This window comes from Xenopus laevis, chromosome 1S, assembly GCF_017654675.1.
Source record: "Xenopus laevis strain J_2021 chromosome 1S, Xenopus_laevis_v10.1, whole genome shotgun sequence".
NCBI lineage: Eukaryota > Metazoa > Chordata > Amphibia > Anura > Pipidae > Xenopus > Xenopus laevis.
The window spans coordinates 166,090,099-166,105,918 of NC_054372.1; the positions used below are offsets into that span (position 1 = coordinate 166,090,099).

Consider the following 15,820-nt stretch of genomic DNA (forward strand, 5'->3'; position numbering starts at 1 on the left):
TATTAAGGCAATTTTTACTGTGTCATTTATGGCCAGAAATGCATCTTGAAAACTCATAAACTTTATTGACTGATAATTATACCATCCAACAACATCACCAGAGTGACACCAATCAAACATGTCTGCATCATATAAACCCTTCTGCCAATAGAATCATATGAACAAGAAATCATACCAGTCAATCTCTTTGCTTCATAGAAATGCACAGTTTAATGTAGCCAATCACAATGAAACCAAAACAAGTGTAGAGGCTGACGAATTCTTGGACTGTGATGCCGCTGCCAATAATACACCTCTGAGCTGAAACTGCTGCTGTTGCAACAGACAGAAGCAGAAGCCAAAACATCCTGTCAGCAATAGCTACAGATCTCTCTCCTGTCAGCAAAGAATGATGGGTAAAAAAAAGTATTCTGGGATATTTCCTGCCCCTTGAGAATTTTCTGACGAAAAAATACTTTTACGCTACTACATAGGTGGCGGTAAAATGTTGCGAATATTTTGCGTAAATTTAGTCTTTTGCACATTTCGGTGTTTAGTAAACCAGGTGTAAATGTGTACGTCGCATTATTTTCAGCGAATGCGATAACTGGCGAAAACATATTTTTGCGCAAGAAAATTCGCAAATTTATATTTACCACAGGTGACAATTTTGTCTATAATTTGTGCGAATATTTTTACCGCGCTTTAGTAAACGGACCCCGCAGTATTCATACGAGGGAATGTAATAAAAGTTGGTAACGGAAAAACTATTTGTAATGTGAAAAGTTATTACTTTGCGTGTACAAATTTTGCTTTGCACGAATTATATATATAATTATATAGCTTTTGCAAACATGGAAACTGTTTAGCGACCACTTCCGACAGTGGAAGACCGTTTGTGAATTTTATAGTTTGCGCCAATGCGCAGTCAATGTAATAAAACTTCTTACTGAAAAAGTCGTTATGTTTGCTCCAAAAGATTACGACACCTTCAAGCACTTTTTAAGAGTGCACAATTAAAGTTCGCAATTCAAAACCAGTTTAAGGGACAATATTACATTACGAGATGTGGATTTTTATTCTTATTGGTGCAAATTGTTTTGCTCTTTTATTACATTCCCCCGATAATGTATTTAAAATTTCTATAACATATCCCCAGAGTACACAGTGTTATTCTGTATGTTTCCGATTGTTTTTTTCTGCGCAGTAATTCCCCCTTCTCTCAAAAAAAAAATTGAGTTTAGAGCTCACCACAGAAAACACACCCACTTTCTATTCATTCCTATGGGATTTTTATTAGTGTATATGTCAATGGGTGAAAGAGTTCACATTTAATAAATTCTCTAGAACAAGAACGTTGGTGCTTATTTTTAATGTGTCATAAGAGCTTTTTAAATATGTCAAAAATTCGCAAATTGCGAATATTTATGCGCACACTCTGCGACTGAATTACGTCACAATTTTTTTTGCAAAGTTCAAATTTAAGTTACTGTCAACGCAGGGGCGATCCTGGCCCCTCCGCTGCCTGAGGCAGCAGCAGTTTCCGCCTCCCCCGTGCGCTTACCTTTTTGCGCCTGAGGGGGTCCAGGGGGGTCCACGAGGGCGGCAGAGAGGGCCAGTACGCTAGCGCAAAGAGCCTAATTGTGCTCTCTGTGCTAGAGCGCATTTTTGCTGCCCCTGGTACCTAGTGGCAGGGCCGGACTGGGAGTAAAAAGCAGCCCTGGCAAAAAAAATCAAAGCAGCCCACAAATGCGTGCTAGTCTTTTACCTATACACACACACATATATATATATAATATCCTTATCATTTACAGTCGGGGGTACATTATCCCTTATAATACATGAGTAATACTCAGAGTTCCCTGTTTAACTCAGCCTGCAGCCTTGTGCCTTTATACGGTCACAGAACAACCCCTCAGTGACTTCTAATATCCTTATCATTTACAGTAGGGGGTACATTATCCCTTATAATACATGAGTGATACTCAGAATTCCCTGTATAACTCAGCCTGCAGCCTTGTGCCTTTATATGGTCACAGAACAACCCCTCAGTGACTTCTAATATCCTTATATATACCTCCCATCCCCCATATACACTCTGTGCTGCACTTACCTACACTATCCCCTGATATTTACCTCCCATATACACCCACATATACAGCAAGCAATAGGACAGTTTCCTGCCTCAATACCCTGTAATGTGACAGTTAATTTTAAAACAGCAGAATAGGGAACAATGCTATTGTCTTCTGTCTCTACTCCCCTGAAACAGTTAATTATAAACAGCAGCAAGCATAACCAACAATACCATCTGTCCTGTGTCCTTAAAGCCCCCCCCCTTTCCAGCAGCCAGTATGCCTAGAGAATTTACGATCCTTCTTGTGACCCACGTTAACTTTAAACAGCAGCCTTCCAATAAGAGTGTGCACTTCTCCAGAGCAGCAGAGAACAGGCGCTCAGTGCAGGCCAATCCTCCCACATTCTTTTATTGAGAGACGTGCACACTCTTACCTGTCCCGTGCTGTTTAAAGTTAAATGGTACAGCAGACCAAAGCCACAAGACGGATCATAATGTATTGCTGATTAAAAGATTCATGCTATTAGAATGAAGTTTAGGTCAGCGCTGCTGCACTGCTCCTACATGAATATGTTTACCTTTGAAGAGTAGAGCGCTGCTCGCTCAAACACAAGCAGGTCATCAATCTGGTAGGAGGTGGGCTGGGCTAATTGCAAGGGCAGGCATCAGGAGAATGCACGCTCCTGCGTGCACTCTTAGCATATAATCAGAAGAGGCTGCCCACAGATCTTCTTCCAGTCTCCGCCCTCGTGGCTCAGCCCTCCCCCTGTCCTAAAATGCTTGCCGTAAACCTAAAGTAGACGGCAGGCATTTTTTCTAAAGTAAGCACCGCATCTAATAAGGAAGAGTGTGGCCCACTTCAACACAGAATAGAGCGGCCCCTCGGGCATTTGCCCGAATTGATACATTACCAGTCCGGGCCTGCCTAGTGGGGCGCTGCTGCCTGAGGCGATAGCCTCATTGGTTTCACAATGAGAAATTGTCTCTGTTAAAAATCCAACTGAGAAGCAACTGCCCGCCATTGATTTTAACTACACAGAATTTAAACCGAGAATAATGGCTTATTCTTAACACATTTGTACAAAAAATTGACATTGTGTCCTCATAAAGATGGACAAATGAGTTCAGTAATTTTCCTCTACATAATCAATAGCTCCAAGAGAAATTTTCCAAGTGTGAAGATTTATAAGGGTATTTTGTCTGCTTTGTTTGTGCCTTGTGCTAAGACCTAGTGAAACATGAGGCTTAAGGGACTAAGGAGGTTATTTATCAAAATCCAAATGTATCTAATTCTTTTCTAAAATTTAACACAGGTTAATTCCCCTTATTTATGAATCCATTTTGCCGAAAAATTCCAGTTCGGAAAAAAAATCAAAAAAAGTTTGAACATTTAAATAATACAAATTTTTCGGATATTACTCCCTTAAAATCAGATGTATCAAAATCCAAATGTATCTAATTATTTTCTAAAATTTACTCAGACCAAATCCACACAGGTTAATTCCCCTTATTTATGAATCCATTTTGCCGAAAAATTCCAGTTCGGAAAAAAAATTTGGATATTCCTCCCTTAAAATCTGATTTTTTTGGATGTTTGCCAGAAAACTACAAATCTTTGAATTTTTGAACAAAACCTAGCGCAGATCAGGATATCTACGGGACTTCTCCCATTGACTTCTATGACTGTTTTCATACATGAAAATTCACTAACCTGCGGAGTTGCGCTAGCGCAGGCATCACCACACTTTGCTGCACTTCGGCAGGCGAAGTTTCACCAGGGCGCTGCTAATTCACTAAAATCCGAAGTTACGCTCAGGGAGGTGAAAGGTAGCAAAGTTGCGCTAGAGTTAATTCATCAAGCAAAGCGAAGTTACGCTAGCGATGCTTAATTTGCATACGGCGCCAAGTTAAAGTACAATGGACGTATATGTAGCAGCAAATACATTACACTACACAAGCCTGGGAAAGGTTAATAAAATAAAATAGAGTTGTTATTTTGCCCCATACATATGCCCACAGTATAGTTTAGGTGCCATATGTTAGGAAATGTAGAGGGGAAGGAGGGTACCCCCAAAAAAATGTACAATCTTTTTCAGAGTTTTTTGGGACTTGGAAAAAATTTCAACTTTTTTTGAAGCAATCCCTATCTACTCTATTGCACTTCGCCTGGTCTAAGGTGGCGAAGGCAAGAGGTAACGTTCAGTAAAATGCACAAGTCCCTTCGCCATAGCGCAACTTTGCCTGGCGTAAGGGTGCGCAGTATTGCTAGAGTAGGTCCACTTTGCTAGCGAATTTACGCCAGCGACCGTTAGTAAATCAGCGAAGTAACGAAATGACTTCACACTGGCAAATTTGTGCTAGCGTTAGCCGCTTCGCGCTTTAGTGAATTTGCCCCTTAGTGTATAATAAATCACGAAAATTTCTTCACAAACAAATTCAGATTTTATTTATTTACTTTTTCGAGTTTTTGATATTCAGACTTTACTAAAGAACCCTCTAAGTGTAATATATTGATGAGAACTTTTCTTAGTTTTATTTAAAGCATTTTTAATAAATTTTGGTTGCAAATCCCTTTGCCCTATAAGGATCATTCCTGGCCAAATATGAAGGGACAATCACTTAAATGTCCTGGGCCTTAATTTGATTGAAAAGCTACACTGAAAAGATCAGACAGTGCATCTGTGGCTGTGGTTGTACATGAAAATACTATAATTCAGTGTGAAAAAATACATTGCAAGTGTCGATCAGAAAGTGCTTTAACTTTCACCTCCTTTTGTGACTGTAGTGTGGCTGCACCCCAATGATTAGTATTTAATGATTAACATCTGCCTAAAGCGCCCTTTTACTGGAATTCTGTTTGAGTGTATTAAATAATTGAATATTCATATGTAAAGTGGGAATATCCTTGTAGTATTGCTGGAATGATGCAATATTTTATAAAATAAGAGATAATCTCAAATTGTAGATATTACACTTGCAAGTGTCAGTTTGGGTAAGACTTCTGGACACTTGTCTGTATGATATATTGACTAGGGACACTTGTGCAACATTGTAACCAATCTTATGATTGTGGCTATTAATAGGGAAGATAACCATCCTCAAGAACAACAGCTCAATGGAAGCATGGTAACCAGATGGCAGTGAAGATCCAGGCCTTTAAAGTTTTCCCTGGAGCTGCAAATATTTTTTATTTTGGTTTCTCTCATTGGTGCCAGAGGCAATGGGCATGCTCACTGACACGCTGTTGTTTTCTATTACTCACTTAATAGAAACTAGGTGCACACAGAGTACCAGTCTCTCCTCTGTTTATTAGTCTTGCTAATGAGGTTTAAGCTGCTATTAACCCATTCTTAGCAAGCCGGCATTAACAGTAAGATGGCCCTGATAAAACATATATTTTTTGCAAAATACATTAGGAAAGAATCAAAAAGAGTAAATATGTCTCTGAATTTTCATGTGATCTGTTATCCTTAGTATACAGATCAGTTGAATGCATAATGGTGCACCTTTTTCCAATTTTATGTTGATATTGGTGTAGTGTCATGGCTTGCCCATTGATTATCAGAGATTAAAAAACAGAGACTGTCCTTGTATAGCTGGCGCCTATGTATCAGTTGTTATGGCTGGGTTTAAGGAAACCTCATAATATTCTATCCATAATAAATGTGCCAATTGCCAATAGAGTGACATGAGATGGGGAATTATGAAGGACTGTGTTCACTGAATACTAGATTGGCCAATATATATATATACATTATACTGTATATGGCAATTTATGTTATAAGTATGTTTTGTCTGTGGTCATGAACCTAAGCAACTTTTTATAAAATGCAACATTTGACCACTTAGTACTTATTATGCTTATATCCATCTGTAGCAATCATACACGGGCCAGCTTGTTCCTCTATAGCCCATTACCTTTGCATAAAACTATGAAACTGTAGCTTGTTCCTCACCTAGGAAAGCTCTGGGATGTCATGCTGTATCATATGACTGTGACTTACTCTCTATACAGATATAGATCATCTCCCGAGATTTTGGCAAAACAAAGGGCTAGTCAACATTATTAAGGGTAATTGGCCTTTCCATTACATGAAATAAGGATATAAGGCTATATGAACATTTATGTTTCAGAACCTGAGTTAACACAGTCCATAAAATACAGGTTACAGGGAAATAAATTATAATTGCACATGTTGCACTGCAGTTTTTGTCTTGTTTTGCTCTGGATCAATATAAGGAATAGATATAGTTACAAACTACTAATCTACTGAGAAGCTGTTCCCACTGCTTTTTTCCTGATGTGATTAACAAATCAGAAGAACCGTTCTGTCCTTTGCTATACAGCAGGATAAAGGCCAACAGTTATTGCTTTTCCATCTAGTATGTCTTTCCAAAGATGTGCATAAAAAATGTCAAAATGTAAACATGGTTCCTACAATAAAGCAGACCTGGTAACTACTTGACGACAGTAGGGAAATTACTAGCAAACTTTATAGTGTAATTCTTCTTAAAGAAAAACTGTTCTTATACTGTAGGGAATGCTTGATAATTCTATTTCAAACTTTTTAATTTATTATATGTTATATTATGTTTTCTTCTACTTTTACATATGAATGGCTTATTAGTGGCTTCCTTAGTCTAACAATTTTTTTCTGTAGGAAATCACTTTACTATTCTGTTTGTCAGATTTGCTTTGCAAGTTGATGACTCATTCAAGACCCAGCCAGTTAGAGCATGAGAAATCTGTTGTTGACTCACAGCATGTGTGTAGTTTTCAGCCAGGAAAAGATCTAGGTTGAGGAACAAACAAAACATTACGGGGCAGATTTATCAAAGGTTGGATTTCTAAGTTATGTGAATTTTTTTAACTCTAAAAAATTTGAATTTACTCATAACTCAGATGGGAGGTTATTAATGAAAAAACTTGAACATCTAGGGGCAGATTTATCAAGGGTCGAATGTCGAGGGTTAATAAACCCTTGAATTTGACCCTCAAAGTAAAATTCTTTGAATTCGAATATCGAATTCGAATGATTTTAGCGCAAATACTTCGATCGAACGGTCGAATAAAATCCTTTGAATCAAAGGTTCTTAGTGGGGTCCCCCAGGGCTCAGTATTGGGTCCACTTTTATTTAACTTGTTCATTAATGACTTAGGGGAGGGTGTTGTAAGTAATGTATCAGTGTTTGCAGATGACACAAAATTATCCAGCCCAATTAATTCCATCCAGGATGTGGCATCCTTGCAACATGATCTTGACAAACTGGCAATCTGGGCAGCTAAGTGGCAAATGAGATTCAATGTTGATAAATGTAAAGTCATGCACCTGGGATGTAAAAATATCCAAGCCACTTATACCCTTAATGGGACTGCACTAGGCAAATCCATTATGGAAAAGGACCTTGGAGTCCTTGTAGATGATAAACTTGGCTGTAGCAAGCAATGCCAGTCAGCAGCATCAAGGGCAAATAAGGTCTTGAGCTGTATTAAAAGGGGCATAGAGTCAAGGGAGGAGGGGGTCATTCTTCCACTGTATAGAGCACTTGTAAGGCCCCATCTAGAATATGCCGTACAGTTTTGGTCTCCATCACTCAAACAGGACATTATTGTATTAGAGAGGGTACAGAGAAGGGCAACTAAGCTGGTAAAAGGTATTGAAAATCTTAGCTATGAGGAAAGACTGGCCAAATTGGAGATGTTCACGCTGGAGAAGAGGCGCTTAAGGGGTGATATGATAACTATGTATAAATATATAAGGGGATCATATAATAATCTCTCTAATGCTTTATTTACCAGTAGGTCCTTCCAGCTGACACAAGTTCACCCATTCCGATTAGAAGAAAAGAGGTTCCACCTAAATATTCGGAAGGGGTTTTTTACAGTGAGAGCTGGGAAGATGTGGAATTCTCTTCCTGAATCAGTTGTACAGGCTGATACATTAGATAGCTTTAAGAAGGGGTTGGATGGCTTTTTAGCAAGTAAGGGAATACAGGGTTATGGGAAATAGCTCATAGTCCAAGTTGATCCAGGGACTAGTCCGATTGTCATTTTGGAGTCAGGAAGGAAATTTCCCCCTCTAAGGCAAATTGGAGAGGCTTCAGATGGGTTTTTTGCCTTCCTCTGGATCAACTGGCAGATAGGTAGTTAATGAAAAAAAAAAAAAAAGGTTGAACTCGATGGACATGTGTCTTTTTTCAACCTTACTTACTATGTTACTATGTTACTATGTTACTATGTGAACGAAAAAACTTAGAAAAGTGCTGGGGAAGGTCCCCATAGACTAACATTGAACCTTGGTAGATTTAACATGCCGAAGTATGTAGTTAAAGTATTTTTTAAAGAGACAGTACTTCGACTATTGAATGGTTGAACAGTCGAACGATTTTTAGTTCGAATTGAATCAAGTCGAAGTTCGAATCAAGTCGAAGGTCGTAGTAGCCTATTCGATGGTTGAAGTACCCAAAAAATAATATCGAAATTCGAAGTTTTTTCATTCTAATCCTTCACTCGAGCTTAGTAAATGTGCCCCCTAATATTGTATCAAATAGGAACGACCCAAACATTTATATAGAACTGAAATTTAATTTGAATCAAGTTTTCCTCCGAAAAAACCCCCTCAAATGTCATTAAGGCAATTGACATCTTCAAATGGTTCATCTGACCTCTGCTATTGACTTGTAAATTAACTTGGCAGGTTTTAGGTGGTGAATATTGCCATTAAAACTGTTTCCATGGTCTAGGTGTGATAAATCTTACATTCTAATTCAAATTCGAGTTGGTGATTTAAAATTCGAATTTGTGAGTTTTGACCAAAAAAAAAATTGAAAATCCAAATTTACCATTCGACCTTTAATAAATCTGCCCCTAAATATATAAACAACTATAAGAAAAAGAAAATGTATTAAAACATATTAGGTAAACATCCAGTACAGGTTTGTAGATTTCACAATAGTGTATGTTCCCCTTTTACTGTCATATGTTGGCTTTGCTATAAACCAGCGATATACCTGTAAAAAAAAAGTGTGTCCTAAGTAAGCTGTCCATCTTGATCTGATTCAGGAAAATGGAAAAGGAATAAATATCACTTTTCTAATAGAAGGAAGATAGATATATTACGTTTAAAGGGGAAGGTCATAAAGTTTTCCTATGTTTAAGACTGACCTTATTCAATTGTTTCATGTTTTTTTAATTATTAGCTTTCTTAATCTGCATCTGTCAAGCCTTTTAATTAAAATTCTATATGGCTGTGCATATCAGTGACCCCCGAAAAAAATAGACTAAGGGGATTATTTATCAAGGTCCGAATTTATCTCAGTATTTCTAATATCCAACTCTCAGCAACTCTGAATTCCCAAACGGACCTTATTTATGAAGAAAAGAGCCCGAAAAAATAGGGTCCGTCAATACTCCAAACACTTCGGATCTTTGTAACAGATACCAGTTTCAGTAGCATTTACATTTATTTATAATTTTCAAATCTTTGAAACCATGTTGAATATAGTTTGACAGCCAGACTTTATCATTTACCAGCATACATATTCTTCGGCACACCACTTACTTTTCCTTTTTTCTTTAGGGTGCATTCAACTCCTCCAGCTACTTCCAAGCCTGGTTTTCATACAACGATTCCCATAGGGAGGAAGCACACCAAACATATGATTTTGCCTTTTAGGACATTTATTCAGCAGTGTTGGCACAAGCTTTCGGGGTCAACCCCTTCCTCAGGTGCACCTGAGGAAGGGGTTGACCCCGAAAGCTTGTGCCAACACTGCTGAATAAATGTCCTAAAAGGCAAAATCATATGTTTGGTGTGCTTCCTCCCTATTGGAATCGTTTTATCATTTACCATACATCATTGTTTCTAACAGGAAGGTTATGCAGTTATTGTGCTAAATCCCAATGAAAACTACATTGAAGTGGAAAAGAGCAAGGTCCCGGCAGAGCAGCCTTCTCCCGACAGTTCTGATGAACCTGCAGAGAAGAGAGAAAGGAGGGAGAGAAATCCAAAGGAAACTATGAAACGGAGGGACTTCTTCAAAAAATACAGAAATGCCCAAAAGCAAAAATAGACCTTAGAGTAAGTAAATCAGACTCACTCATCAATATTACACTGCTTAATCCACCATATGTACAATAATTCTCAAAACTCAGCCTTCTTTTCAGGGGATTTTTTGTTTGTCTACAGTTGCATTGTGAAATAAATTTAGTTTCATCTGAAAAAAAAAATAGTTTTTTTTTTAATGTGAGAAAAATGGAAATGGGAATGGGAGAAATAACACCAATAGCAGTATTAGAGGTTTGCAATGCATGCCAGAAAAAAACTCAAATAGCATTATTATTATTATTATTATTATTAACTCCAATGCATTTGGAGAAATTTGCAGCAGAATTTTGGTATTTCACAATACTGGTTAATGGAAAAACCAGGACAAAAGCCACTAAGCCCCTGTCCTCTTAGGCCCCAAAGGCCAGGCACATTGGAAGGGTAATTAAGTTCAGTTGAGGGCCAGAATGCTGCTAGCAATATTCAGTGTCAAAAACCATCAGCATTGTTTGAGGGATGGGCCCTTATCTCTAGTGGAACCCACCAAGTCTGACACTGGGTGAAGCAAAATGGGACCCTTTTGTTTATCTCTTTTTTTTTTTTTGCTCTTGCCTCTTTCTCAAATAAAAGTGGCTATAAGCCTTGCACCATCCTCATTCGTGTGGCCCCAAGTTCCTATTTTATCTTTTTTGACACTCAGAATTAGAATCCTATAGAAGCCACAAATCATTCATTTAAAAAAGTTTTTTTTTTTGTGGTTCACAGATGAACTATTTCTGGGCCAATTCTGAGTTTCATTTTTCATGCACATTTCCCAACAGGCTTCAAAGAATAATTATACTGAATAAGTTACTGTTGTTCTTGTGCTCAAACAAACGTACAAGTCATTGTTGTCTTAATTAAGCTGGTGCTTATCCTTCAGTGTCAGTGGCATGGAGATTTGGCTGAAGTCATTACTGGTCCAAAAAGTGAACATTCAACAAGATTAAGGTCATTTTATAGAGGAAGAGATTCAATGTCTTGTACAAGCCGCAGTTGGTGCTAATTTTGCAGTTTCCATCTAAACCTACTGACTAGATGTATGGCTATATTGCCAATGAAATGTTTATCTGGTACATGCATTATTGATGGATCTTGTGCCTGTAATTATCCCTGGGTATGTCTTTTTCCTCCATATGCTGAACCTAAACAGTTATCTCAACCAGGCAGGGAATACTGTGTTCAAAATACAGCAGAGAAAAAAACAGCACCAATGCCCCCTAATGAGCTAATTAACTACAAATGTGAATTATTAATTCTTAATGATTATTTTCAATAATGTGGAAAGAGCATGATGCCACAGGGAATAATTTTAAGAAAATATGGTTCTGGCTAAACTCTCTCTAAATCCCAATTCCAATAAATATTGTGATTTCATTGTTAGCCCAGTAACAGATTAGCAATCACAAATATACAGAATAAAACTAAATATTTTGTTCCATTAACGACTTAATGCCAAAACATAGGGAGGCACATTTATCAAGGGTCGAATTTTGAATTCATTTGAGTTTTTTGAGTTTTTATAAACTCCCATAAATTTGAAATTCGACTAGTCAAAATGTATTGATAAAATAGAATTATTCCAACTTGGACTCATTTAGACACGAATCGTATTCAAATCAAATTCGATCAAGCTCGATTCAAGTTTTTTCTCCAATAAAAACTTGAATGTCAGGAAGGCTGCATACAACTCCAAATTGATACCTGGATCTCTCCCATTAACTTAAACAGCAATTCGGCAGGTTTTAGGAGCCGAATGGTCGAATTTGAATTCTTAAAGGGCCAGTGTCTGGTAAATTTAGAAAATCGAATTGCAATTTTTTTAAAAACTTGACTTGAGTTTGGATAACTCCCTTGTTGAATTTGACAGTTTTGACCTTTTTCACTTTTTTCAGTTCAGTTTTTTTAGATTGTTCTAAAAAGAATTTAATGTTTGTGTCTCTGGTGTTTGTCTGGCAGCTCTGTAATTCAGCTGCAGATTCTGAACTGTTACAATTTGCCGCATTTAGTTGATACAATTAGTTAATACATTTCTCAGCAGCATCTGTGGAATATTAGCAACTATTGTATCAATTCTAATACTTGCCTTTAAATCGTTGGTTCCCCTTTAAGTTAACTTGTTGTATATTATAGAATGGGTAAGTCTAAGCAACTTTTTAACTGGAGTTTTTTTTAATTATTTGCCATCTTCTTTTGACTCTTTCCAGTTTTCAAATGGGGGTCACTGACACAATCTAAAAGCAAAAGCTCTGTAAAGAATCAAATGTACTGTTATTGCTAGTTTTTATTACTCACCTTTCTATTCTGGCCCTCTTTGATTTATATTCCAGTCTCTCATTCAAATCAGTGCATGGTTGCTAGGGTCATTTAGACCCTATTAACCAGATTGCTAAAATTGCAAACTGGATAGCTGCTGAATAAAAAGATAAATAACTCAAAAAACACAAATAATAACCAAGGAAAATCAATAGCTAATTGTATTAGAGTATCACTCTCTACATCATACTAAAAGTTACTTTAAAGGTGAACAACACCTTTAATGAAACTCAGGGATTTTGCTCAACAGGGACAAAGATAAACCTTTTTTTTACCCATGAGCCACAATCAAATGTAAAAAGAGTTGTGGAGCAACACAGGCATGAAAATGGTTCTAGAGGTGCCAAATAAGTCCTGTGATTGGCTATTTGATAACCTCAAAATGGACTGGCAGTTCACATGAGGCCCTTTTTGGAAGTACTTCTTTTTTTTGCAAGTATAACTTGCCCCAAGCTAGGAATTCAAATGTAAGCACCTGAATTGAGGCCACTAGGCGCAACATTCATGGGGTTGGTGAGCGACATGTTGCTCAGGAGCCACTGGTTGGGAACCACTGGTTTACAGAATCAGTAACCCCCCTCCCAGAGCTTCTTTAGAAAGACAAAAGAAGTTCAAAAAGGGAAATTAAAACATCAGTATTAGAAAAACTGAAAAAAGTGTTTGAATGTGAACAACCCCTTTAATGACTTGACCCCTGGGGACTGGAGGCAGTTGACTGGTTAGTTCAATCAGATCTTCATAACTGGCCAATAGAATACTCTGGATAGTACCATTTATTCCAGTGTCACTTGTTTAGTCAAAAATGAATTGAGTGGCAAACTGTATATATTCCCTTGTCTCCATGGGACATTTGTTAATAAAGTGTTATGACCGGCCCTTTATGGTGAAAGTCAAGTGCCCTTGTATTGTCCAGGCAGTGCTTGTGGTATTTCCAAACCATATCACCATACTATTTTATTAACATCTTGCATTGATTTGCAATTGACCATTGGTAGCTTGTTAGTATTTCATTAGTCGTATATTGATGGTTTATCTACTGGAACTTTGGTCTTATCTGGGCAGTAGCACAAGGAATAGCCTTCCACATACCAATTAAAGTTCATTCAAGAATATGTGTGCTGGAATATGTGTTTGCCTTTAGATCTTAGATTAAATAGTATAAAAACTGCATGTCGCTGAATTATTCAGCTGCAGGATATGTCCAAATTCTGATGTGTGTGACTATAGGACAGTTACCTTTCCTTAATTTTGATTAAATGTGCTCTGCCGAAAAAGAAGATGTTTGCTGTTCTCCATTTATCTAGCTCATGCTGGATGCTGGAGATAGCTTGCTTTATTTTTAGCTGGTAGGTAATTGTGTGATGGCTTACAAATTTTATGCTTAGATATGTAATATAGTGTTGTGCTTTGTTGAATGGTATATTTTGTGTCTAGTCTGTATGGGTTGTGTGTTTTAGTTTGATAGCTTCAGATTTATCATAGTTGATTTTTAGGCCTGAGAAGGTTGCATATCTATTTATAGTTTCCATAACGATTGGGATGTCTTGGTTAGGTTTGTTTATGAATAACAGGATGTCGTCTGTGAATGCTACTATTTTGTGTTGCACTCGTCCTATGGTGAATCCTTGGAATAATTGGTTTTGTGCTAGGTGTCTAAGTAGGGGGTCTAATGCTATGTTGAAAAGGAGGGGGGGCAGTGGGCAGCCTTGTCTGGTGCCTTTTTTGATTGGGATCCTATCAGAATTGATGTTATTTACCGTGAAGAATGCCGTAGGGAGTCATATAGATCATGGAAGAGCTTCAATAGTTGGCAACCGAAATGCTGTAATTTTAGAAGTCTAAGGCTGTGTTAGTGGTTTATTCTGTCGAATGCGAAACTTTGTTATTACTCTTATGCTTAGGTCAATTTGAATAGGGCGGGCATAATGATATATTTATCATTATATATGTCGTCTTTATTAGAGATGTTGGTGCAAATGCTTGAAGTGGGCACTTATTAAAAATGTCCAAGGAAGCAAAATAAAGACAAGAGATCCTTGTCCTAGACATGACCCCACCCTAAAATAAATGTGGCATGCCCCTCAAATGGTTGGGAAAAAAATGTTAACACAAAAATCTTTAATAGTTAGTACTTTTGAAGGAAATCCCACTTTAAAATATGAAAAAATGCCAGCGTTTTTTATAACTTATATGACTTTTCAGCATACAGGATATGATGTCACTGACATAAGGTTGAAAAGGATGTAGTTTCATCTTATCAGTTCACCAGGTCTAAGGTGGCGAAGGAAACTCTGGCGAAAGAGTTAACGGAAAATTTGCACTTTAGTGAATTTGCGGAGTAACGATCATTCGCCTGAGCGAAAATTGGCCTGGCGATAGGGCGTGAAACTACGTTAGCGAAGGTGTCTTTCGCTAGTGAATTGTCCTCTATGCCTGTAAGTAAATTGACGATGTCCCTGCAGATGGTATTTCTGGCTAATTTTTGTTAGCGACAGCCACCTTGTCACTTTAGTAAATCTGCCCCTATGTGATACCATAAAGCTCTTTGATAAAGTGAAATTCCCAACATCACACAAGAGATGTTCAAGTGATATAGCTACAATGGGAATGTGCAATCACACCAGGGGGCCGATTCACTAAGCTCGAGTGAAGGATTTGAATGAAAAAAAATCGAATTTCGAAGTATTTTTTGGGTACTTCGACCATCGAATTGGTTAAATTCGTTCGAATTCGAACGAAATCGAACGAATCGAACGAAAAATCGTTCGACTATTCGACCATTCGATAGTCGAAGGTCCCCATAGGCTTGCTAAACTTTTTTTGATTGAAGGATTTTCCTTCGATCGTTGGATTAAAATCCTTCGAATCATTCGATTCGAAGGATTTAATCGTTCGATCGAACGAAAAATCCTTCGATCGAATGAACGAACATTTAGCGCTAAATCCTTCGACTTCGATATTCGAAGTCGAAGGATTTCAATTCGAGGGTCGAATTTCGAAGTATTTTTAACTTCGAAATTCGACCCTTAGTGAATCTGCCCCCAAGTGTGCCAATCTCATAGTAAAGTGTAAATTCTGAACTATGCTTTGGGATTTTCCCAGGATCAGCGTGCAAACTGCAAGCAGCGTCATTAAAATAGTTTGCATGAAAACTAAGAACATAAGGCAGCGAAGACATTAAATCTGAAACTAGCGTGTTCAGCCCAAGTAGCCATAGATTTTAAAAAAGTAGATGTAAAGAAACCTGGCTGTTCAGCGCAGCACAACCAAATAATGCAAATAGCTGATCCTTCAAGAGCAGTTTATCAGGGAAACTGTGCTCTGACACTGTTATTAAGTCTAGAATAAATGCTGTGCTTTA

The 15,820-nt window shown here is 37.6% G+C and overlaps 1 pseudogene; it reads left to right on the top strand.

The window, feature by feature from the left end:
* The window catches only part of LOC108705294, a 225,650-nt pseudogene that overhangs the window by 69,557 nt on the left and 140,273 nt on the right, over positions 1-15,820 (top strand).